This window comes from Sebastes umbrosus, chromosome 1, assembly GCF_015220745.1.
Source record: "Sebastes umbrosus isolate fSebUmb1 chromosome 1, fSebUmb1.pri, whole genome shotgun sequence".
Lineage (NCBI taxonomy): Eukaryota > Metazoa > Chordata > Actinopteri > Perciformes > Sebastidae > Sebastes > Sebastes umbrosus.
Window position 1 is genome coordinate 34,694,641 of NC_051269.1, and position 27,204 is coordinate 34,721,844.

The window sequence follows — 27,204 nt, forward strand, 5'->3', positions numbered from 1 at the left end:
CATGAACTGAAAACACACTGTGAAAGGGTTAAAGTTGTAAGATGAAAACACAAACAACTCCCAGACCGGACAACGCCGTGGTAACGACCTGTCAATCACAAGGTAGCCCCGCCCTAAAGCATCCCCTGCTTCATGGTCTATCTGACTCTAAATGGGACCATAATTTACTAAATGAACATCATACTGTATTGAAGAAGACTTGAAACTAGCGATTGAGACCATAAACTCATGTTTACAATGTTTACTGAGGTAATAAATCAAGAGAGAAGTAGGCTCATTTTCTCGTAGACTTCTATACAATCAGTCGTCTTTTTGCAACCAGAGGAGTCGCCCCCTGCTGGCTATGAGAAAGAATGCAAGTTTAAGGCACTTCCGCATTGGCTTCACTTTTCAGTCCCGGAGGTTGCCCATTGTATTTAACGGACAGACGTGAGAGCCTCACCTAATTCTCGGCAACAAAACTAATAAAAGTATTTCCCAAAATGTCAAACTATACCTTTAGCTCGAGAAACTATTATACTGCACATTATTTATTTAAATAAAAAATAGCATTCCTTTACTTATTCCACAACCCTCGAAGCTTTAACACCACAGTAACATGATATTACTTTTCCATTAAACCATCAAAATTGGAGATTGTAGCCACTCTCACATTTAAATCTTTCCTTTTGTTGTGCTGCTGCATGAATAATCACAGAGACCATACAAAATTGATGTTCCGTTTTTCTTGGTGAATAAATGCCAAGTAGTGGGAGTACTTAAAAAAAAGAGACTGTTTTGTTGTTGTTATGTTTCATCTGTGATAGATAAAAGTATAAAAAACAATGAGACCAAAAAGCTAGTGTGGTAGTAAGATGTCAATCCGAGGATTCAGCGAGACTAAAAGAGCATCAGTAATTCATTACTGCACCCGTCTCTGCTGGAAAAACGTTATAATTTCCTTGCAAAACATCACTGAGTACATTACAATTTTATATTGTTAATAATGAGCAAAAACTGTATGAATTTATGAAGATTGCCAGGGTCTACCGCTGACCCAAAGCCACATTAAACCCTAATGGGCAACACACGCAAACCAACAAAGACATAAGGACATGGCTTTAATAAACCTAGTTAACATGAAGCTTTCAGCTGGCCCGCCCAGCCCTCGTCTAAACCTCAGAGCAAACCTCAGTCAGCCTCTGTTTAGAGTCAGCGCCCTGCTGGTGGCTCGCTACCGTGTCCACTGGCTTTCACGGCAGCATGCTAAGCAGCCGAGCGGCGGTGAGGCTACTGGCCAAGCAGCCACTTGTTAGGTCTGTGGGGTTAGACAGACACATCTGGTCTGCCTGCACCCACTTAAAGCTCCACCATGGTCTACTGTTCAGCCAAACCTCAGAGGTCAGACACACAACCAGGGAACGTGTGTGTTTCAGTGTGTGTATACCCCTAACCCTCCCATATATCCTTGAGGAATAGGATGTAAATTTGAAACAGTTGTGCTGTGCCCTAAATAAATACAAGCTATTCATTCAAATGTTAGATTAAAGATTGCCATTTCTCTCTTATTTTTGTTGGATTTGGGTTTATGTGGGCTGGGTCGGCGTAGAGGAGAATAAAAAGGAGCAGGCAGGCACTGATATAGTAAATAACTGCAGCTCTGTCGTACTCATTAAGGTGAGATATCACAGGTTCTGTCCTTGACGTCACAATGCAAATGCCAGCACCTGATGTCATACATCTGCAAGCAACCAGCAAGCAGCAAGCAATAGCTTCTTATGATGCACTCAAACGTGAAATTATGATAAAGAGCCTGTCATATCTGCAATAAAAACCTGCATGTTAAATCAGATGTTGGCTCTGATCATTGCTGCAGTTGCATTAGCGTGTGTGGTGTGAGTCACACGTCATCTGGTCCTGTATGACACATGCACATCTACGGTAAAAAGATGACATCATGATGACGGTGACAAAGACCGGGCTCGTCCCTGTGTTTTTATGTCACCATCAGACTAATGCTTAGACTGTCCTCTGAAGGTGACCGAATACTAATGGAAAGATTGACCGAATTTAAAACATTACATGACTGATTACATTGTGTGTGGGCATTATGACTTGTTTTTCTTTGCTTTAGTACATTTCACACTTGTGAGAGACACGAGTCCGGGGCTCCCTTGGGATTTTCTTATCTCAATGGGACTTTCCTGGTTAAATAAAGGTTTAATAATAAACTTCAGGGCTGTCCTCGACCAAAGAAATTCTTCGTCGACTAACACATATACGATTTTGTCGACTAATCGACTAGTTGATTTAATCGACAGATCTGTAAAACTGAGTTTCTCCACAAAGAATCACGCAAAAGCACCACGTTAAATCTTATGTTTACCAGAGATGTGCTCATAAGTTTCTTAGAAATTATGGGATTTGACGATAGGACAGGTGCTCGAATAATTCTAGTAGTGGACAAAAGGTTTAATTTCTGCAGCAAGTATGCAGCAGCCTTAAGGTTCTGTACGGTGGTGACGGGATATTGCAACAGAAGTATGAAAGAATGTGCCACCTCAAAAAAGAATATCATAAAAATGCAGAGGTGAGTCACATCAATATGTCAGCAGTCCACTTTAAAGTGGAACTGTGCTGCAGTGTGTTTGACTACCAATCAGCACCGGCAGTATCTGAAGTTCACTTCACTGTAGTGGCACGTTGCCATGTTCCTCTTACCTGAGGTGGGCTGAAAAGAACAACATGGAAACAAACTGTTCAGAGCAGCAGGCTAAAGGCCAGGATTGCTTTGTCATTCTAAAAATACCCTTTTTATTTCACAGAACTGGACTCTGTCGCTGCGCAGATTGTGAACAATTAAGCCGGGAAGCAGGTGGTCGCTGATGTGTCATAACTAAGGCAGACATCAAATCTGGCATTGGAAGATACATCAGCAAAGTATGGCATGTGCTGAATTCAATTAGGAAGGATGCAAAAGGGTGGCACTGAAGGATAGTGCAGCGGTGAAGGATGTCTTCGGCTGTAAAGGATATGTTCGGCTGTAATGTGGGTTCTGCTTCTTGTTTTTGATTTTGAAATGCGAGGCTGTCGGATCTAAAAAAAAGCTCCAGGTGGTTGCATCTTTGTTTAGTGTGGAACGTGACAGAATCGGGTTAAATAGGATGCTTGGAGAGGAGATATATGCCATGTTTGTGCCTGCAGGTGCACGTGAGAGAAACGGCCTCAGTGTGATTGTGAGTGTCTGTGCGATAAATGCGAGGGGAGTGAGAGAGATAGAGAGCACAGTTGAGATAAATAAACGACATGACTGAAAAGCGGAGATTCACATCCCCGTGGCTCAGCGTCTTTCATTCCCCGAGACCACCCACCTGCCACACAGACACTGATAAACACACGCAAGTAGAGATGGAGGAAGAGGAAGGGAGAACATAATCGCTGACAAACGGAGGAAGCTTTTCTGCCACAAAACCCTCCAACGGCTCCAGGGAGAGAAGTGTACTTCTAATATATCGACTCGTACCCAAACATGAACGCCGTCTCTCTGTGGGAGTCTTGCAGGGGGTTCAACCACTGTTTGTTCCAAGTTACAACATTGATTTTCTCAGCTGGAGCCGTGCAGCCCGCTGCAATGTTCCTCCAATGACTTCGGGACAGATAACGGGTAGATTCAATGAGGAACAGGGGAGCATTGAGTACACATAATAATATTTTAGTGTGTGTGTGTACGTGGAGGAGGGGAAGAACTTGGTGTGCCAGATACCAGAGCGTCTAACTGTATTATACGGATTAATTAATAGCCTGAATCTGTTTCCTATCATCTCTGTATGCTTGAGGGTCTTCAGCCACACGCGGCGCTGTGTGGGGGGTGCGGTCTGCTCCGATTACATCAGAGCCAGGGCCACGAGGGATCATTTTAATGACCGAAAAACTAAATCTCCAACAAACATATCCCTGATGCCCCTACCGCCCGCAGCAACAACCTCTTACAGATCAACAGGCTGCAAAATGAAAACAAGTAAAATTCACTCAAAAACCCACTATTATTACTCATAACTAGGGCTGTCGATAGATTAAAATATTTAATCGTGATTAAATCGCATTATTGTCCATAGTTAATCGTGGTTAATCATAAATTAATCACATATTTCTTATCTGTTCAACCTTAAAAGGGAGATTTGCCAAGTATTTAATACTCTTATCAACATGGGAGTGGACAAATATGCTTGCTTTATGCAAATATATGTATATATTTATTATTGAAAATCAATTAACAACACAAAACGATGACAGATATTGTCCAGAAACCCTCACAGGTACTGCATTTAGCATAAAAAATGTGCTCAAATCATAACATGGCAAAGTGCAGCCCAACAGGCAACAACAGCTGTCAGTGTGTCAGTGTGCTGACTTGACTATGACTTGCCCCAAACTGCATACGATTATCATAAAGTGGGCATGTCTGTAAAGGGGAGACTCGTGGGTACCCATAGAACCAATTTTCATTCACATATCTTGAGGTCAGAGGTCAAGGGACCCCTTTGAAAATGGTCATGCCAGTTTTTCCCTGCCAAAATTTAGTGTAAGTTTGGAGTGTTATTTTGCCTCCTTCAAGTCAAGCTAGTATGACATGGTTGAGCCCGCTTCAACCAAAAAAATCGCAAGTTGCGTTAATGCATTAAAGAAATTAGTGGCGTTAAATTTGCGTTATTATCGCATTATAACTTTGACAGCCCTACCCATAACCACACACATATTGATGTTTTTTTTAGCCAGACACACAAAGTGCCTCCAGGAAGTGTCTCCTTCTGGGGTGTTTTGCGGCAGTGGGATGTAGCGGATGTGTGTGTATGAATATAGAGGAAAGGGGGGGGTTGTCAGAAAGCAACAAGTTGGAGGTCATTGTCCAACTTCAAAGGACCCACCCATCCCCCTCAAAAACCCCTCTGACTTTATGTGATGTTTTATGATGCAGAGGCAGACAGACACCGTTGAGTTTTGGGCAGTGTGTATGTTTCATGGCAATGGGCTACTCTTGGTCGGGAGCAGGCACCGGCTTGGATGGATGGAGAGATGGACGGATGGATGGATGGATGGGGGGATGGGGGGATGGGGGATGGGCAGAGAAGGAGGAGGAGGAGGGGCAAAACCAACTTTCTCCACTAACTAACATTGACCTGAAGCAAACAGTGGGGCCCTTTTTGACTTCTGTGTGGGGGCTGGGGGTTAAAGGCAGTGGCCACTTTTACACCTCGATGTCACCACCAGCACTCGTGTGTGTTTGTGTGCGAGGGGCAACTATAAAAGAGCTTTGCAACCGTGAGAAAAACGCACACAGAGAGAGAAGGAAGAGGAAAGGGACAGAGCTGATTGGAGGGGGGAACATTCTGAGTTTTATTTTAAAAAGAAATCAGTTTTGTCACACAGCAGTGGGCGTATAAAGATAAGAGCCTTCCAAAGCGAGGACTGGGGCTATCTTATCTGCAGTTTGGGCTCTGTTAGAGACTGTGGGAACATTCAGGGGTGGTCTGAAAATCACTGTTTTTCCAGTGAAATCTGCCGTCTGAGACCTAATAATGGGGCTCACAATTCTACGCTGAGGGCTACAGGTCACTGATAGGCTAGACCGCCGGGCGCTAAGTCATATATAGAAGTGCCTTTACAAACATGTACAGACCAAACACCAGCACTCTATACCTGAAACATCTTTTCTAGCCTGCGTACATTCAAGACATTCATTAATTGGGTTAGTCATTCATTCATACACGTAAACACACAAACACAAGAGGTGATTTTTTAAGATTTTGAAATCGATTTTTTAATACCAGAATCAATACTTTTGTTTCATTTGAGTCTAAGTGGATGTAGAAGGAAGAAGAAAGTAGGAAGAAGGAAGAAATGACAAAGCAGAAAATGGCGGTGGGTCTGTGGGGATACGACCTGCACCCTCACATTTTAAATCCAACGTGTTAAACACTACACATACAGCAAAGTATGGAAACACTTTGGGTTTCACACATTGCCAGGAAAAGCAGAGCTAGACATCACAGCTAAAGCTGCATGCTAACGCTGTCATGGACAAGAAACGCTATCGTATTACGGTAACGTGCGGTCAAGCCGGCCGTCACTCTCATCTCCGTGGTCAACTTGTCCGACGCTACAACTGTAGAGCACCCATATACTGACATTTATGTCAAATGCATTCAAACGGCCCCGATGGAGCTGACCATGGTTGTATAAAGAGAACGGAGCTGACGGGAGAGCTAGCGTCAGACTTGGCAAAGTTAGAGGAGGTATACACGTGTGACTACATCCGGTTTTCAAAATACGGTGTTAACAAAGGGAACTGTATATACAAAATACATATATGGAAATAAGATTGATTGGATTATATTCACCACAAGTATAAAACATTACACGTCCCTTATAAATTAAATATAAAATACCACTAATTTGTGAGGGAAATGTCTTTATTCTTTGATTTTTGGGTTACTGGAAAAAATTTAATTAATAATTCCTGATTCCTGAATTCCTGAACATTTTTACTGTATTAATTTAGATATTTTTCAAATTAAAAGTCCCTAGAAGTGTATGATTCAACGTTTTCCTATGGTCTAGAGATAAAAAAGTTAACAAAAATTGCAATAAATCGTAATATCGAATCGCAATACTTAAAAATCGCAATACATATTGAATCGGCACCCAAGTATCGAATCGGGAGATAAGTGTATCGTCCCAGTCCTAACACACACACAATCAGTGTGTACAGACCAAATATCACCACATGGCAAACACAAAGACCCGACCCTCTACACACACACCCATATAGTCTGAATGTCATCCACATATTAACCTCTACATACTGGTGATGATTTCAGTTTGTGTGCATCTTTGTGTGTATAAACATTCACATGACCATTGTCTGCTTGTGTGTGTGTGTGTGTGTGTGTGTGTGTGTGTGTGTGTGTAACTTCTCTCGGCCCTGCAGTACCACAGCGGGGTCTGCGCTAAGCATTTATGAGCTAATTAAGGTCTGGCCAGGACTGGGAAGCTGGTGATAAGGCCTGTCTCCGGCCCTCTCATTAATGTTACATGCTCCGCTGGGGTTACACACACACACACACATACACACACACACACACACACGCACACACGCACACACGCACACATCGGAAAAGTCTGTCCTCCAAAACAACAGTGGCAGCACTATTCACTCATTATTAAGCAGCCTTCCAGATGGATTCTTCAGATTTTGCCATTTGGGAGCCTGACTGGGAATTCTTAATAAGTGATGGAAACGGAATAAGGAAATGGAGAGGGTGTGATAGTGTTGCATTAGTGAGTAACTAATCTAACTAAATTAATAACTCCAGACTGGTGGCTGATTTCTGTAATGAGAGAGCAATATGGTGCGTGTCTCCCTGTGTTTCTCTGTTCCTTTATAGAGTTAATATGGAAATAAGGGTATAATAATCGTATTTAGGGCTGCAACTAACGATTATTTTCATTGTTGAAAGTTGTTTAGTCTATAAAATGTGAGAAAATGGGGAAAAATGTCGATCCCAAAGCCCAAGATGACGTCCTCAAATGTCTTGTTTTGTTCACAACTCAAAGATATTCAGTTTACTGAGTAACGAAACCAGAAAATATTCACATTTAAGAAGCTGGAATCAGAGAATTTTGACTTTTTTTCTAATGTCACAGGAGGTTACAGAGGCAATATCACCATCTAAAAAGGTTTCACAGACGTCTTTCTACAGCTGCACCCACAAGCATCGCTCTCCATCACTCTCTCCTCATCTTCCTTCCACCAAACATCATCATCACCCCGTTCTGCTGCTCCACATTCCTTTATATTTGATCCCTGCCGATGTTCATCTCTCACTCCCTCCTCCTGCTGCTTCACAAATCAAACACAACCCAACATGCAAACTCTCCTCGTAAAAAGAGAGACAGGACAAAACCTCAACAATTCACTGTGACAACAGCACATGCTATGTTTATGAGCGTGTGTGTGTGTGTGTGTGTGTGTGTTTGCGTTGCGGCATTCCTTTAGGCAAAACATAGCAGCAGGAGGAGGAGACACGGATCACAGACTGCCGGGAATCAATTTCTAAACCATTAGTGGCAAAATTACAGAGAGAGGCAGAAACAAAGATGGCAAGACAGCAGAAAGAGAGGAGGAGAAGAAATGCTGAAGATGAGGACATGTGTCGGGGAGAAAGAACAGCTTGCAGCAGTGGAGGAGAAACAAGTTACAGAGAGCTTTATGTAGGCTGGTTTGCTGGAAAGTTCACTTGTTTGGAAACAGACCAATCTACAGGCTGTCTGTCTATGAAACTGAGCCAACAAACACACACACAGTGACCTCCACCACCCCGAACATCATAAACCTGCCCAGCAACAGACAGCAGGCAAAGTTAGCTATCAGCTAACTAGCTAGTGGAGCATTTAGCTGTCAGATATTTCCCTCAGGTGTTGGTATCTGCTGAGTGTGTAAATAGACAACGCACAAAAATGTACTCACTACTTATTATAGGAACCAATATAAAACCTTCCACTGATCCTAGGGGGGCTAGATGAAGTGTCAGAGGGTGGTCTGCTCTGGAACCTTTAACTTTTAAACCAAAATCACAGAGGACATTTAAGCAGGCTGTTCTCATACACATCTGTAGCTATACCTATGAAAAGTAATGCACTGTAATTCATATATATCCCATGAAATCAATTCGTATGTAATCGAGAGCGACAAACGCCACATAGGGTGACTTTTGGCCGGGAGACCGGTGTCCGTGTCCCGTGTGAAACCAGAAGTCAACGTTCATTTATTTGTCACGTAACTTCTGTATTTAAGTAACCCCACTTCCGGTGTTATTTTACCCAAAACTACAATCTTTTCCTCAACCTAACTTTTTTGTCACATAACTTCTGTACTTAAAGGAACGGTGTGATGTTTTCTTTAGTGTATAATCACCTAAAAATAAGAATCGTGTTTTCGTTTTCCTTAGATTGAGCCGTTTATATCTACATAGGGAGCGGGTCCTCTCTCCACGGAGTCTGCCATGTTGCACCGCCATGTTTCTACAGTAGCCCAGAACAGACAAACCAAACTGTTAACTTTTCCTGCTTGGGCCTGAGTCGATAACGTTACTTGCTCCCATCGCTGCGGCTCTCTTTCTCTCTCTTGCTTCACCACTCACTTCACTCATACACACATACTCTATGCACTCTCTACTCTTACAACAACTGGCTGTAGAGAAGGCCATTCACGTTTTCATGTCAGCCACCGTAGCAATCATACACGCTTGGCACACGGCAGAAGTTGTAATCTGCATCCTTACCGCAGGATACCACCTGGATACACACTGTTCTTTTAAGTTTCGCCATTTCAGGTGTTATTTTTAACCATGATCTTTTCCTAAACCTAACTAAGAAGCCTAGTTTAGTTGCCTAAAAGTCGTTTTTGTCACGTAACTTATGTACTTAAGTTACGCCAATAACGGAGTTATTTTAACCCAAACCACGATCTTCTCCTAAATCCAATTAAGTCGTTTTGTTGCCTAAACCTAACTAAGTCGTTTTTGTCACGTAACTTATGTACTTAAGTACAGCAGTTAAGTTTAAGTAGTTTTGTTGCCTCAACCTATGGAAGTTTATTTTGAAAAGACTAGAGCGGAAATTGACACATGCGTCACATGTTGCTGGACATTTGTAGGAAAACGCATGAAAAATGAGGAATAACTTGTCGTAAGATATCATAAAAAAACATGTGAGAATACATTGATTTATGTGTCACATGTAGGACACATTATGAGGATTGTCATTCTAAGACGGGACATCCTGCATCGGACATACCTGACTGTCAGGTATTCACACCGTTGAGGCCTTTAATGCCAACATGGATATGTTTGGAGACAGAGTTAAATTTCAGGTAATGAATCCCATGCAGCACCTCAACATGTGCTTACACAAGCACATGTAAAGACACATGCACATGGACAGACACACAAACACACAGAGAGGATACTGTGGATAGTCATATAAAGAGAAGAGAGTAAGAGAGAGATCCATCGTCCCTGTCCTACTTTCCACCACAGTTCTGCTTCTCTCTCCCAGCTCTGGTCTTTTGGGAGGGATCAGTGAAAAACTGCCTGTCAGCAAAGTTCAGGCTATACAGTGCTGCTACCTCCTTATTCAAAGCTTCCCCTCTGCAACACCATCAATGAAAGGAGCAGGAATCCAATTTTCACTGCAGATACCGATTCAAAGGACTTCCAGGCTGGCACCTGAATCCATTAACAGTTACGTACATACACGTGTACATACCAGTGCGTACATCCATCACTGAACAAAAGGCTATACAAACTGATCATCTTCAGAAGAATAGAGTCTTTGTAATTCATGGATGATGAACACCACGTTGCATCAACAGAAGGTTGTTTTCTACAGAGAGGTGTGTGTCATGATAGCATTTTAGGGGTGAATGAGAGGTTTCAACGGTCTACATCTAGATACGGGCGTTGCACAATCGAGGAGGCAGGCAACCGCACGCAGAGACTCAACTAGAAAATGACACAATCACACTCCTCTGTAGTGCATCTACACTTTGTTAACATCAACCCATGTGCAGGTATGTGGGGCTGAAATGCACTGCAAAGTCAAAGAAGCACTGTGAATAAAATTAAACAGTTTTTTTCTGGGTGGGCTTTGATTGGTCGCATCACTGCAATGCAACACAGAGGAGGGGAAAAAGGGACAATTCAAAAGAGGTGTGGACTCAAATCACAAATTTAACTTTAACACCTATGACTCGTGACTTCACTTAAACTTGAGAAGTATGTTATTTAAAGTGTGCCACGAATCAATTCATTTCCTGAATCAACTAACGTTAGCGCTATTCATTCCCAGCAAGTCAACATTTAATTCCCCAGATCCACTTTGTTTGAACCAATCCGACAGCATCTAATCAAGTTGCAGGAGAGAACCATGAAGAACTAATGCCGGGTACACACTACACGAGAATTAAGCCGATTTTAGGCCCCAGTATCCCCTCCCGACAATGGTCAGCAAAGCCCAGATTTTTTGATGGTTTTAAGGATTATCTTTCTAGATATTCCTGTGATGTGAGGTCATGGACATCCCCGATCGGCTCGGATGTCCATCCTGGCCGCACCGATTTCAAATCCTTAATATTAAACATGTTCAATACTTTCGATTTGATATCCTGTTGTGTGTGGGGAACCCCGAGGACAGCCAACTGAGAACTAAGCTGACTGAAATGGAAGGACAACAACCGCAGTCATGGTGGCCATGGCTAATGCGAAACACAAAGCATAAAGTAGTAGTAAGATGGACCTCAGTGTGTGAGTGTGAGTGTTTACTCAACATGTCTCCATGACTTCATCCATCCTTTGTGAATTTTCAGTACAAAGTAGTGCAAAAACTAACATTGTCCGTCATCTGCGTGAATACACTATGCTCAGAGCTAGTGACGTAGAATAAGAAAGATTGTTTATGGCGGGCAGGAGGGGACGGGGACGTTTACGGGTCCAACAAACACAGGACTTTCAACCAGGAGATTGGTGCTTGAGACCTGTGGTTTCTTTTGTAAGCTAAGTTTGTAATGTGTGGCGTGTTTTCCGTACATATGTTACATAACGTTGCCCTTAATTTGCGTACTTATTTTAAGGCTCACGATTAAGTTTTTCCTAAACCTAAGTGAGTGGTTTTGTTGCCCCCTGCTGGTAGGCTACAGCACCTTTATACATGCGTGTAATATTCACGCCTCGGCGAGGCAAAATGTGACACTGACACACTATCTTCTGGTGGACAGGCAGGTCTATTACACACTTTGGCGTGATATCCGGTTGCTCAGGTCATATAGACATTCTTTGCTCTCATCTCTTGGCCCCTCACTGACTGACACTAGTACTTGCATTTTTTCAGTCAGGCTGTATTGCTGTGGATCGGCCTCCGCATGCACAGACGTATGCAAGAGGGGAAGGGAGACACATTTACTGTTATCCATTGTCTTCTCTGCACACTGAACATGTACTGTTTGTGCGCAGACTGACGTTTCGGTGTACTGGTGACAGCGGCGGAAACCGCAGGACGGCACGACTTGTTTACTGCAGAGGAGGAATTTACCATTCATCTTGACTTCCATCACTCGCTGTGTGTGTGCATGTGTGTGTGTGTGTGGAGAAACACAGCGTCTTGTGGATTACCAGCCTGTCATACTGAACAATAGGTTGTTTTACAAAACCCACACTCCTGCCACCCCTGGTCTGGGTGGAGAGACAGAAACAGAAAGGTAAAGTGTGTGTGTTAGTGTGTGTGTGTGATGGGGATACGGTGGGTGGTAGGAAGAGACAGATCGTCTGTCATAAGTTCCTGTGTGTAAATATATGTGTGTGCTTTGTAATGCAGGAGCTTGTCACAAACTCCGTTGTGCGTGTGTGTGTGTGTGTGTGTGTGTGCGGATCATCTAAACTTCTCTGAGTGTGTGTGTGTGTGTTCTCCTTGGCATGATTGAGCGGGTCTCTGGGCCGTGCCAAGGCTGCGGTTATTCTCCAGCCAGAGGCAGAGGCAGAGGAGCACAGATACTTCATTATGGCCTCATTCATCACCCCCGAGACAGCTTGGCACCGCTCTCATCCCCCCCTCCTCCTTCTCCTCCCACCTCCCTCTAACCTCGTCCCTCGCTCCTCTCTACTTACAGCTGCACGAGTCCCTCGCTCAGCATCTCCTCTACCTCTTTCACCTCGCCTCCCTCCCTCATGCTCGCCGTTCCTCTGTGCTTATTACTCTTCTTTCCTCTGGTCGGATACTTCCCCCTCGCTCTGCTGCTCGCTTTGCCTCGCTCCAGCGTTTCCCCCGCTCTCACTTTACTTACCTTTCCTAAGCTTCACCCTATACCCTCTTTCTCTTTTTTAATTAACTATCTCTAATCCTCCGTGTCCCTCTGTCTTGACCCACCCTCCCAGGCTTTCATTAACTTCCTCACTCCCTTTTCTCTCCTTCCCATAAACTCGGCTCATTTTTCATTCCCGTTGCTCCTCCTGCTCCTCCTCCTATAACTGATCCGCAGCCCAGTCTGCTAATGGGCATGTATGTCAGTATATGGAGATTTGGAGAACCAGTGATGCATAATTATGTGTATGAGTGCTAAAGGAATAGTTTGATATTTTGGGAAACGCTCATTCCGAGAAATAGATGAGAAGGTTGATACCATTCTCGTGTGAGGAGGTGATTAGCCTAACTTAGCATAAAGACTTGAAGAAGGAGGAAACAGCCAGCTGGGCTCTCTTCAGAGTTTAAAAAACTAATGCAGTGTTTGTTCGAGGGGTGGCCGTTTGCAGCGGGCCGACTGCTTGGCCCCAAAGAAGTGCTGCTTGCAGCAGAGTCGAGAACCCTTCGGTGCTTGTTGACTCCAGGGAAGTGAAGAAGACTTCAGTTGTAACGTTCGTATATCCAGCATCCAGCAGCAAAACTGAAAGGCACCCTATGAGCCCCAGTCTGCAGACGACATGCTCGTCTCTCGTCTGCAGAGCCCTGAAGCCCCGCCCTGAATGCTGAACAGAGCGCCGATCGCTTGTTCATTCAAAGTTTATAAACATTGAACGTATCGCGGGTCCAAATTTGACAAAGCACTCCCCAGCAATACACCGGAGTTGATCGGATTAGCAGTTCTCGAAGGACACACGGAAAGACAGGCAGAGATTCGCCACTTTATAGTTAGATGCAGCTCCTCTAAGGTACTTTCAGACAGAAAGCTGTTTCTGTGCAGGGCTTTTCGCCATTATTGATGGTTGAACTGTTTTGTACTTGCCGCTGTGGCTTGTTGTGACTAGTTAGCTAAACTTGCTATATTAATTGTGTGATATTGCTAGCCAATCTGTCTACTTAAAGGCGCTAAATATGAGATTTGGAGCATTTCTATTGCCTTTCAGGCTTTCATCGTGGCGATGGCGAGCTGCGGCTCACAGCCAACGGTGCTAACAGCGCTAAACAGTGCAAAAAAGTGGTGACAGAGTTAACGATGTTTACCTGGGGGGGGGAACCGGAAGGTGGCTGCTACGCTTCAGCATTATGAGCTGTAACCGCCATATGAGAGCAGTGCAGAGCAGTGGCCGTGAGCTAGCCAGTGGGGCACGCTCACATGCACTAAAAGCACGCACGGCCGGCTCGGCAATGTCCACAAAGCAAGGGGCAGCTCGAATTACAACACATAGAGGGAGAGAGACTTCATTCTCTGCTCAGGTAGACATTACTCAATTATATCTTTACATAGCAAATAGTTGTTTGCTGCTATATAAATGCTCTGGATCTCATATTTAGCACCTTTAAAGCTGCTCTATTTGGCTAAAATGTTTACAGGACGTTATGGTTCTATAACTATTTCTTGGCGAGCAACAACCGGGCACAGTGACTGGCCAAATTCATGATATCACAGACAAAACGCTGCACAGACATAATGGGCAGATGGATAAACTGTTATTCATAAAGAAATAGTTATACCTCTTCCTCTGAAACCACAAATTACTGTTTTTACATTTCTGTTTGTGTATGGATTAAACAAACGAGATGTGTTGATTGATGAGCTTTATAGGTGTCAGTAGACAGATTTGTGAAGATGGACAGAGCCAGACGAGCTGTTTCCTGTTGCTTCCAGTCTTTATGCTGAACTAAGCTACAGTAATCGGCTCCTGACTGTAGCTCCATCTGACTCTTGGAAAGAACGCAAATATTTCCCAAAATGTTGAACTATTCCTGTAAGAGGTAGTTGTTTGCCTTTCATATGCTATCAACACCCTGGGAGGCTTCAATCTTTTCCATGGCATAAAGAGGAGCCTACAGCACAGAATCTGGTGCTCGGCCTTTTACAGTAATTTTCCTAACCCTCTGAATCTGTACTGTATGTGTGTGTGTGTGTGTGTGTTTGGACCACACGGGCGGGGAGCCTACCTGCTGTCCCATATGGTTGGCATTCAGCCTAATTAAAGCTTTTGTTGCCCCACAAACTGGGTGTATTACCATAAGTGCTCCCTGAAGTCCTGTATTTATGGCAACTTGGCATTATAAACCAGGATAAAAGGAGAGCTAGAGACGAGTCTAAATTCTCTGCACGTCGCCATAGAGACAGAGGAAAAGTTCCCATGCAGGCATCACAGCAGCTAACCAGCAATGCCAGCTCACATGCCCACGTTATGACCGTAAATAGTGTCACTGTCATGTAAACTACTGCTTGGATTTCTGGTCATATTCAGCCATTTAAATGCATTCATATCACAAAAAAATCGAAACATGCGAGTCTAAATATACAAAGACAGCCAAAGCAGCGCTCTATGGAAAGGTTAACTGACGTGTCTCTACCTATCTCGCCCTCGCCATCTATGACACTGATCAAGCTGACAGTTATATAGTTCACAAAGCACTCCTCTCCAGCCCTTTTCCACTCTCTATGCTTATCCCACATAGCGGTCATACCTCTGGGACTAGCTCAGCGTGACCCGAGCAGAAGACATATGACACTGAAACATTAACACATGACCCTGAGCTCACTGGCTGAGGTCAGAGTGGAGAAGCTGCCCTCACACAGCCTGAATAGAGCCCTGCAGGAATGACGTGTTTTTGTAGGGCAACCCGGAAGTTAGCATCGCCATGGTTCCCTCGACAAAAAAACAATGGGATTGTTCCATTGGGTTTTGGATTGTTGCAGAAAATAAGCTCTGTGGCAAACACACATTTTGTTCAGCAAGATAATCTTCACAAATGAACGCCACTTTTATGATTTTTTTAGGCTATAAACAAACTACACCACAATGCATCGTGAAAAGTAGTAGACAATGATGGTCACTAACTGAGCAGGATATACCATCACGCATTGCGCTGAAGGAAAAATGGCAGACGGATGAGAGGAGAGAGAGCAGCGTGACTGAGACAAATCCGTGAGTTGTGGCGCGAAAATAATGTATTTAATATGAGCAGAACATCACAACACAAACGGCCATAAAGTCATTTGTATTTATGAATTTGGGAAAACACGCTTATTGCCCCGGCTGTTAATTCTTACCTTTCACAATAAAAGCCCTGGACATATACGCTGCATCACTGTTTACCAAGGGGATCTGAAATTACAGCATTTCGCTGAGAGACAACCCAACTCAACAAAATAGCTTACATATGTATTTATCACAGACAAAAATAATGTCAGAATACAGTATAATTATGGATGGTCCACCAGCTGACGTTGATTTGGCACGTTTTAATTGTGCGACAGCAATGACGTAATTAACGGCGCCGAGAAAATGACCCGAGGAGTGTTTGAAAGGGTTCTTTCATTTTGCCGATGAGCTCACTATATAGTCGTCTACATAGATCTCCCTGGATGGTGAGTAGGGAGTACTGAATGAGTGATTTTCGGACACAGTCCCATTCAAAAAACCCTCTGACCTTGATACGAGGGAACCGGAAGTGCAGAAACACTAACTCATTTCCAGGTTTTAGGACTCATTCCTGCAGCTTTATATAACAGTCAGGCTTTACCACACTTTCCGGGTGAGAACCACGTACAGTAAATGCAGATAGAAACCTCAGTGAATTGGCAAACACGGAGGAAACGCTATCAACTTCTCTACGAGCATGAACAAGCAATGCTCTTGCTGTGATTCAGTTCATAATTATCCACCATCAGGACTTTAATGAAGTGTGTGAGAGCTGGCACTTCCGCTGCTCGCTGTGAAACCCCAAAATAGCTCTGTTTTGTGTGGCGCATGCAGCAGATGGATCAAAAACAAAGAATTTCCACTGCCAAATTTTCCACCGTGAAACTCTTTCCACAGACAGAGGTGGTGTTTGTGTTACGGGGCTCTGTGTTCTTGACCAAACATGACGGAAAAAACAAGGGAGGTGTGGAACAAAATCAAATCAGCTTGTCATTGCTAATGCTGCGGCTCAGCTGCGTGTCTCATTTTCCTTATTAACTCTCTCAAGAGATGTAAGGCCGCGCCGCATCCCATGAAACTCCAATCCATCTCTTCATGTTTAATGAACGCTGCAGGACCGGAGGCAGCCCTCAGCTAAATGAACGCTATACTCGGGCCACTTTCACAACAATGTCAGGAGATGGTGAAAGGAGATAGGTGATGCACAACATCTGGGGCCTCTTTGATCACTCATGACTCTACGTGGGAGAGAAAAGAAAAGACGGAGCGAGTCTGAACATATTTCTTTTTGTGTATGCGTTATCGAGGACACAAATGACTCAGAGTGGACGCGTCCATCCGCTGTTGAAAATACGGCATAGGCGACAACTCATTTCCGTCTTAGTCAGCAGAAAAAGTTCAACTAGAGGATACCGAGGGCTCCAAGTCTTCACCCAGTCACCTCGAACCGACACAAAACTGCTGCTATAAGGCCTTTTTTTTGTGTTTACAAAAACTGTCTTCCATTGTGAACCTTAAACAAAGCGCTATTGTTGTCTCAGCATGACAATGACTTGAGATTCTTATGGTAATTGACTTAATGTCTGTAACCTAATCAAGGTTTCAGGCAGTAAACAGCAAGAAAATGAGAACAGAGCGTGAAGTTGTGGTTGAGATGGAGAACGCTGTTCTGGCTAGCTTAACGGAGATCATTTTGACATGCTGATACAGTAACGACTGTTTCTACGTTTTTTTTTAAACATCCCCTCGTCTTCTCTTTCTACAGTTTTCATTTCCTAATTTTACCAATCTGTTTTGGTTTCATGGATTTCGTCCTGGTCCGTTTTTTCCTCCCTCTGACCCTCCTCCACTCCCTTTCTCCTCATTCATTTGCCTCAATCCTCTTATTCCCAAGCCACTCTATATCTGTCTTTCTGCCTCTCCATCTTCCTCTCTCACACTCCTCCCCCCTAATCACTCCCATCACTCTCTAGTGAAGAGGGGAGGGAAGCCTGACGGACAGGTCCTGAGTGCAGACATCTCCCCGTGGTCGACCTTATCAGCGGCCGAGCTTGGCAGAGTTGAGTGGCAGCCTGCTTTTTCTGGCTGCACTTTCCACCTCTGGTCGTCTCCAGAGCTCTATCTTTGTGTGTGTGTTTGTATGTGTGTGTGTGTGTGTGTTCGACACATCTGAGAACAGGACAGTCTGATAAAAATGTCTAAGTACACAAGAGACTATAATTGCAATCTGTTGTTTCACTCAAATTAGGCCGGTGCTGATATATTTCTTTTAATTTGAAAGGACCTTGAGATGTCATTCAGTGACTTCAGCGGGGCTGAATGAGCTTTTGTTTCAGTTGAACTCCCCCCTATCCCCCCACACGTGAAGTCTGTCATAACTGTGACACAACCCAATTACCCAGTTACTCTGTTATTTCATTCAAGTTTCATCCTGTCTGATCCCTCAGACGGCCGGCCTGACAGCTTTCTGGCTAAATGTCCCGAGACTGATCTGAGACTGTTGTCTGGATGGAGATGACGTACAGATTCTGTTCAGTCCCACGATCCGTAGATAGAAAACAGCAAAGGAAGGACGCAACAAAAAGGAAGAGAAGATGAGGAAACTACGCAAAGGGACTCATGTTTTCTGTCTCTTCTCTCCAAAGTCGTCTTCCAAATTTCTGTGTAATCTCACAATAAACACAATCTTGTCCGCTGTCACATTATAGCCTAAAGGTTTGAGGAACAAAAGCTTGAAATCCAATTTGTAATCATGTTAAGGCTTTAAGAATGGTGATGTCAGTCGGCAGTTTGGTCTGATGATTGTCGACCACCACTTTGGTCCAGACTGAAATATCTCAACAACTATTGGATGGATTGCCATGAAACTACAGACATCCATGGACCCAAGAGGATGAATCCTGCTGATTTTGGTGATTCTGATCTTTTCCTGTAGCGCCACCAGCAGGACAACGTTTTCACTAATGCTGTCAAACATTCCAACATCTACTGGCGAACATCTTGTACACACATTCATGATTCACTTTTCAGACGATGTAACCTACTGACTGTAGCGATCCCTCAACTTTTCCACAATAGAGTGCTCCAGGGATGATGTATTTTTCTAGGCCAACCAGGAAGTTAGCTTCGCTCTGGTTCCCTCGACAAGAAGCCGATGGGATTTTTCCATTGGGTTTTGCATTATTGCAGAATGTGGCAAATAAACATTTATGATACTTACAAGTTTTGCTCACCAAGATATTCTCCACAAATGAACACCACTTTTATGATTTTTTAAGTGTGAATCTAATCGTCAGAAGTAAAAAGCTATAAATGAACTACACCACGGTCGCATGAACGCGAGTATGCACAACGAGGCTGTAAATGCTCATTTAGTCATTTGTTAGCAACTGCCTTTTTGAAGACACATGACAGATTCTTTGAGTCGAGGGAACCGGAAGTGCTAAAATGCTAACTCATTTCCGTGTTTTAGGACTCATCCCTGCACCTCTCTACAATGCCACAATAAGGTTTACATTTGTGGTTTTGAGTAAAATGTCTTAATAACTATTGGATGGATTGGCATGAAAATTGGTACAAAAATTCATGCCCCCCCTCCTTAAATGTGTCCCTTTGGTTTATCACTAAATACATCACTGTCACTACAGCCTGACAGAGCATGGCTGTAGAGTTTTAGTGTTGTCATTTAAAACGGTCCTCGCATCCAAACTGGAACGACGCGACATTGCCAGGAGATGACGTCTCATCCTGAATAAGTGAAGAATATTGTGGGAGGTGAAAATTCACAGCTAAAACACGATGATGAAAATTTAAATAGAGTTGAAACTTCACAATAACAGATCCTGTGACTCTGTCATTTACACAATTTGATGAAAAAAAAGAGAGGTTATGATTAAAGAAAGTAACAATGGCACAACGGTAAGAGTGAGTTTTCTGGCGCTACAGCAAACAGAAAGTGAATGACAATTACAACCCTTTTTAGAGATTCAGATGATGAAACATAATTAGGATTAAAATCAATGGAACTGATCAATGCGGCTCTAAGTTGATACACCGCTGTGAGTCGGCTCCTCTACATCGATTGGTTGACAGCACACGAATGCAAGGAGATAGGTCTGGCAGCAGCAGGAGGGATGGGGGGGTGGGTGAGGCGACCACTCGCTTACCAAATCAATTGCCACTCTCACCGCCTGAGGAGCAACTAAAGATCCACTTGCAGAAGCTAATTCATTCATCCCTCTGTTTTCCACCTTCCCTCCCTCCCTTCCTGACCCTGAACCGTTCATCCTCCTCCTGCTTCAGTGAGCTCAGCACATTTTAAATCTTTCTTAACTCCGGAGGAACTTTGAAGTGAGGGATGTTTGTCTTGACGTCTGGAAGGAAGTGGTAATAGGATGAGAGGACAGGTCTTTCCACAACTGTCAACAAATCCACTTTATCTAGTAATTCTGCTGATGATATGATTTTCCCACACACACATTAAAAAATACACAATATGTTCCCTAGCAACATGTTTCAATCAGTCAACGCAGAGGCCATTTTTTTGTAGGTGTAGTCGCTGTGGGTGGGTGCTCGCTGCCCAGGTGCTGCAGAGACACTTCATGGGGCTCAGGAAGCTGCAGGACTCCCTGAGCTCTAAATCCAAGTCTCTTTTTTTTTTCAGTCCCCTTGTTAGTCTTTTACCAGCCGCTCACACAAGGGTGCCATCAACAGAGCTGGCAGCACGTCTGTGTGGAATGCACTCTGGCAATTTACGGACACACTCACACGGTCAATAAAGACTGTTGAGCCAGCGCTGGATCTCACACATGTAAACTGTTCTTAAACTTGTCACATGTGACAGGATTTGAGGCAGAACACACACCGGAGGGCTTTAGGGAAAGGAGATTTTTTCTGGCAGTGAAACTTGTGGCACTGACATATATAGGCATGCCCTGATACCCTGTCATACAAAGACACACAGCACCCTGGCACATGCAACGATACCGTTACACTCTCCACTAGCAACGAAACTGTTGTTGTTTGTATTGCCACGTGACAAACTACCTACAATCAGTCCTTCTTAGCTGCTCTAAAACAGTAGTTGCCAGTAGCCGCCATGATACATCCAGGGTGACAGCACAGTGAAGGCTACTGTTTTCGAGCGGTGAAAAATAACTGATTTCCAGCTAAACAAGTTGATTTTTTTTGGGGGTTAATAAATGATGGTATCGGATCGGTGCATAGACTGGCGTACTCGCAGATACACGATTCTGAATTTTTGGCAGTATCAGATGCATTTACGATACTGGTATCGTTATCGGAATAAGAGTAATGACTGCTCCCCAAATATGAAGCCAAATCTTCTTGATCGCCCCCTGGTGGCTGGCTGCAGTATATGTCAGAAATCCCACCCCCTCCATGTTAGCGGATGGGACATGGGCCAAACTTAAAAGTCAAAGTACACGTCAAATACATTTTCCCCAAAAATGGTTTCTGTCATTTTAGGTAGTTGTTATCACACTGATGTATGTACTAGTGTTAATTTTTCTGATAAGTTCGGTTTTAATTAGTTATTTAATGCCATAAAAAGGGGTTGAGACGTCATGATTGACAGCTCCTCTGAGTGAAGTAGTCGTGGAGCAGGAGGCTCGGGAATTGTACGAGAGAGGAGATGTAACTTTAACTTTCCATAATCGTCACGATTCTGTGTAAAGGCCCTATAACACACCAAGCCGACGGTCGGCTGTCGGACAGTTTGGGGCCGTCGGTGAGCGTCTGTCGGACTAGTTTTTGTGGTGTGTTCCGAACTGTCGGTTGGTTAGTTGTTGTGTCTTTCTCGCCAAACAGCTACCGTGGTGCTAACGTAGCAGCTAGGTGGCTCACGCTGGCAAGCTGCGGCCATGCTCGGTTCGTGTTTGGCTCAGGCGGGTGTGTGGGCGGGACCTCGATACCAAGGCTCCAGCCCCCCCGATCACTACTGCTCAGACTCTGGCTCCAAATGACGTAAAAATCTCAAGATGGCAGCTCCCATATCCTGGATATTTTGGCTTCACTTTTGTACAGTGTAAGGAAGTGGAGACGCGTTGTCCATCTATACAGTCTATGAGGCACACCCAAACACATGCAGAGTTTGGGAGACAATAGTCTGCACACTGCTTGGACCTCGCAGCCTAATATAAGTGTCCAGGTTAAAAATAAAAAAAGGGGAAGGCATGTCGCACAGCTGTGAGATGCTGGGAGATTTCTGTGCCGTCAGCCTACTTAAATCACAACAGCTGAGATGACAAGGCACTGCCTCTCAACTGCCTTTTCCTCTTCTCCCCTCTGTTGTTCACTTGCTTTTCTATTCCCTTCTCCCTTTAACTCAATCCATCACGACACCTTTAACCATTTCTCTTCCCCTTCTTTCTCCCCTGACACACATTTTCTCACTTCCATCTTTTTCTCCTCCTCTTGTCTAAAGATAACGCCACCCACTCCTGACAACTGCGCTGGCAGCCCAACAAAGCAGCACCCTAGGGAACGGAAAGACAGGATTTCATGTGACGCTTTTACTCAGTTGTCACTAGTCAGTCGTAATTCACTGTAGAGACGGATGTGCACGCCAACGTGCAAGACTTAAAATTACACTTGTGAAAGCACAGATAGAGCGAGGCATGAAACACACACGCACCATAGATTGCCTAAATTGTCGCGGTATGCATGCCCTCCCAAAATTAAAACATACCATGATGTCTAAATTGTCAAGATAAGTCAACAGTGTCCTTAAGAAAACTAACCAATCACTGAGGGGATTAGCTCTCCAGAATGAAAGTGTCAAAAGGCAGAATTTACACCACCCAGGGGAAAAGCCTTGACTCCCTGCCAAAGACAACTCCTCTCCACCAATCAGAGCCTCGGAAGCCGGCACGAACAAATCAGCAGCTGAATGACGAGGATGAAAATGTTTAAAAGTTACTCACCGCTTCCCGCTTCCCCCCTGGCTGCGCTGGGAATGAGGTGGAGGGGGGAAGAAACACACTAAACGACGGGAGGATCTCAGAGGGGGCAGAGAGCAGCAGCAGTGCGGCAGCCTGAAGCAAACACTTTCAACGGCTCCCCCTAATTGAAAAATTCTGTTTTCATCTCTCTCACATCGAGAGAGAGCGAGAGAGCGAGGGGAGGGAAAAGAAACAGATGCCTTGAGCGGAGGTGATGAAGAGGAGAAGAGCGGCTCTGCTTACAGATGGTCAGCAGGGTGACAGCGGCGAGTAAAAAAGACCAAGGGGAAGTGAGAGGACGACAAAGTTTTTCAACAGACGAATGCAATCAGGGGTGACCACCAAACTGGCTGCTGAGAGGGCAAACAGTCCACAACATTACCCCCTCCCACCGCCTGTCAACAGCAGTCAGCGCTTTTTTTCCTAAGCCCCTTCCCCTCATGCACTCAACCCGTAAATGTTCTGGCAGTTTTCTGCGTTGACATCATGTGGGAACAGGAAGCAGAGTTCCACATAAGAAGGTTTACGGCAAATTGAAAGGAAATGATAGACCACTATTCTGGTGCGAACATTGCTCCCGCAAAGGGTTAAGAAAGTCTTACAGATCACGTTTTCTTAGAGTGAGCAAGCAATCACAAGAGAGGCAGACGGTTCAGATCAAGCAGCAGGAAGCTCTGACATCCAAGACTTGAGAGCTGCTGTAGGAGTTCTATGATAGGATGACCTATACAGCAAGACAAAATACAAGAGGAGCAGTAGAGATCTTCTTTACGATTTCTGCAGAAGTAATAATGACACCTTACAGTTGACAAAACAATCCCAAACTCACAGACCACTTGCTAGCATTTTCTCAGGGCTTTCAACATTGGATGGAGTTTGCTTAATTGTCAAAGAGATGAATCTGTTGACATGTAATCTCTATTATGATTTCACCTATAACACTTGTATGACTTCTGGTCTGTGTTGGCTGAAAAGTTAAGCAATAAAGTTCATAGAGTGATACAGGAATGAGTCTTAAAACCCAGAAATGACTTCCAGTTCCCTCGTCTGGAAGTCGATGGGTTTTTTGAATGGCTTTTAGTTAGAAGCCTGAAATACGGTCTGTGGTTAACACAAACTTAAGAGTTTTTTTTTTTTGGTCTACGATGTAAAATACGTCAGTAAATATCCCACTCGTGAAATGTTAAGCTTTTAATTGTCTTAGAAAAGGCGGTTGCTATCAAGAGGCTAAATGAGACTAAACGTCATCACGCTGACTCGTCCGCCTTTACAGCCTCGTCATGTATACTCGCACTCATGCGACCGTGGTGTAGTTCGTCTATAGCCTAACGTTAGCTTTTTACTTTTTACATTTACACTTCAAAATCATAAAGTGGTGTTCATTTGTGAAAATGATCTTGCTTAACAAAACATGGAAGCGTCACAAACGTTTGCTTATTTTCTGCAATAACCCAAAACCTAATGAAAAAATCCCATTGGGTTTTTGTCGAGGGAACCAGGGCGATGCTAACTTCCTGGTTGGCCTACAAAAATACGTCATCCCTGCACCACTCTATTCTTGACCTGAGTTGGGGACAAAACATCCCCAACTCAGGGTCCACTTACTGGACTTGCATTTTCTTGAGCTTTCAGCTGCATCACACAAACAGTGTCTTAGCTTGGATGTCAATTGATCCATGCTCTCAGTAACAGCTGAGCAAACTCCATCCATTTCTGAAGACCATGTGATTTGGTTGAAAGCTCTCATAAAAGCTATTAGGTGGATCTTGAGTAGGGAATGTTAAGTCAAACTACTATTTCCAAGGTCAAGAAAGAACTCTGATGACTAATCACTTGTATATTTCTGGTTATATTACATTATTTTATGGATTTCTTTTTTTCATCAGTTTGATTACATCTACAATGATTCATCGATTAATCAATAGTTGAGCAACAGAAAAATAATACGCAACTATTTTGATAATCGATTAATCGTTTATGATTAAATTAGAAATAAGAAATTCTCTGGTATGTGGGAATTTGCTGCTTTTCTTAATCTTTTTGGGCAACAAAACAAACAAAGCGATGACATCACCTTTGGCTTTAGGAAATTATGATGTCATTTTTTTTAGACCTTTAATTAATCGGTAAAATAATCTATAGATTAATCAATAATGAAAATAATCATTAACCCTGTATGAAGTACCTGGTTTTGTCAGGTAATAGCCAAAAAATGGACTCCCCATGTGCCCATTTTAAACTCTGTACACAGTTTCTTAAATGAATTTCCAGAATTGAATCCTCAAGCTAAATGTGAAGAAACAGTGCAGAAGATAAATAATAAGAATTAATGTAAATAATGTTGATATCTTACTGCATTAAGAGACTACAAAAAAATAGTCTGGCTAACTTCCTCATGTTTCTAATTTATGTGGTAGCACATAAATGTTTCAATTCAGCGGACTTTGGAAGTAGTTGTACTGAGTGAAACAGTGACTGATGTTGTGTCCTGTCTTTTCCAACAGCAGCTCAGTATTGGAGCCTGAAGGCATGCCGATTATACACGCTGCGTGTATGAGCAAAAACACTGAATTAAATTATAATGCAAAGTAGGTGTCTTCAGCTGTACAATGACTGATCTTTGTGTCTATAGAGAGTACTAGTGTAGTATTCCCTCTTCTGCAGTCAATCAGTCGACTCTCCCTCCCTTAAATCCACGGGGGCAGCCGTCTATGGAAACATCTGCTCGAGCACTTTCCAAAAGCTCTCCTCTCTAAAAAGTTGGACTAATGTACATTCAGTGAGCAACGGATAACTTAAATCAGCCCAAGTTGACTGCGACCTTGTAATGGGTCTCTGGGTGCCAAATCCTAAACTAACCATAGCCCAAAATGGCCGACTCTGAAGGGAGGTTTCCCCTCCTCCGCCCCCGCCTGCCAGTCATATGTCAAATAAATACAGGAAGAGAGACGGCGAGGGAGAGAGTGAACACAGGAAAGAGTGATCTATCTCCGAGGTTGAGGTTTCTGGCACCGCCAGCGACGGTGATGCAGGCAGAATGTCATCGCTTCTTCTGTGGCGCTCGCACTGTGCACCTACTGTTCTCGGGAGCCAGACTCGCAACTGTAAATCTTGAGGGATGTCTGGAGAACAAGCAGCGCTGCAGCCAAGGGAGATGGCTCCTGTCCACACCTGACAACAAAGACTTGTGTTGTTTCTGCTGAGCATATGCAGGTATTCACAAGCGCAGACACCAACAGAGCAAGACAAAGAGGCAAGGAAAGATAAAGGAGAATTATGCTTACACAATGCCAGTCAACAGCCTTAAAGACGCACAACGTCTCACAACATTTATGTAGATTAAATCAGTTACAGGCAACAAGCCTCATGTTTCCTATCCTGCTACTATGGAAACTGAACTGCTGAAGTCCACATCACTCAAATCTGGTACAAAAGCCTCATCATGATTCCCAAAATATGAGAACCGCCCTGCTGTACCAGGCTAAATTGGTCCCATTTGTACTGAAGGAAATAGCAGAAATGAGCAGGAAAAGGGCACCACCTGACTGCACGCAAGACCTCTCTTGCGTCAAAAAAGCCCCCACACCTCACTTTCCTAATGACCGACCTACCGCTTTTCATAAAATGAGATCATTTGTCACTGTTAAAAACAAAACGTGCGTGAAGAGGGCCTGAGGTGCGTCCAGGAAGAGGGAAGGAAAAGAAAGAAGAAAAAAAAAAAAAACGCCCCCTCGCCCCTCCATCCCCACACACACAGGATAAGTCATGTACTCATCCCCCTCTTCCCTTCAGGAACAAATGAAGTTATCAATCAATCCCACGGTCCCACGGAGAGAGGGAAGAGAGAGGCCAGAGGCACAGAGAGAGAGAGCAGCGCTGAGGCGGCCAAAAAACACTCCAAGAATACAAGATGATTGTTTTGAGGAAGAGCCCTAAAGCACAGTAACAGACAGCTGATTCTGTATACACGTAGTTTACATAGCTATTTTGCATACATTTGTATATATGCAAGTGTAAAACACACAGTGGTACACTGCTGTGACAACATTTACAACAAGAGGTGTTCCAACATATTCATCTCAATAGTTTATTAAGCTATTTGTACCGAAAGATTATATTTAGTATGATAAGGAAAAACACAACGACGTTTGTTCCGATTGATCAAAAGTCTTGAAGATTGGTACGGACATACTTAGGGCAAGTATCTAAAAATACAACATTGCAATTTTTCGATCACATGAAAAATCACACTTTTATTCATTATTAATTGTCAAATTCAGGATTTTTGAAAAATGAGGAAAAACGCTTGTGTGTTC

General features: G+C 43.6%; 1 protein-coding gene and 1 long non-coding RNA gene across 4 annotated transcripts in view; one reads left to right on the plus strand and one right to left on the minus strand.

Moving 5' to 3' along the window:
- Positions 1-27,204, minus strand: part of prickle2b (prickle homolog 2b) — a 124,010-nt gene that overhangs the window by 45,190 nt on the left and 51,616 nt on the right. The window lies entirely within an intron of this gene.
- LOC119488084 lies at positions 6,557-19,165 on the plus strand. Its single transcript, XR_005206866.1, has 3 exons — positions 6,557-6,566; positions 15,592-15,693; positions 19,116-19,165. It is a non-coding gene; the product is annotated as an uncharacterized LOC119488084 (long non-coding RNA).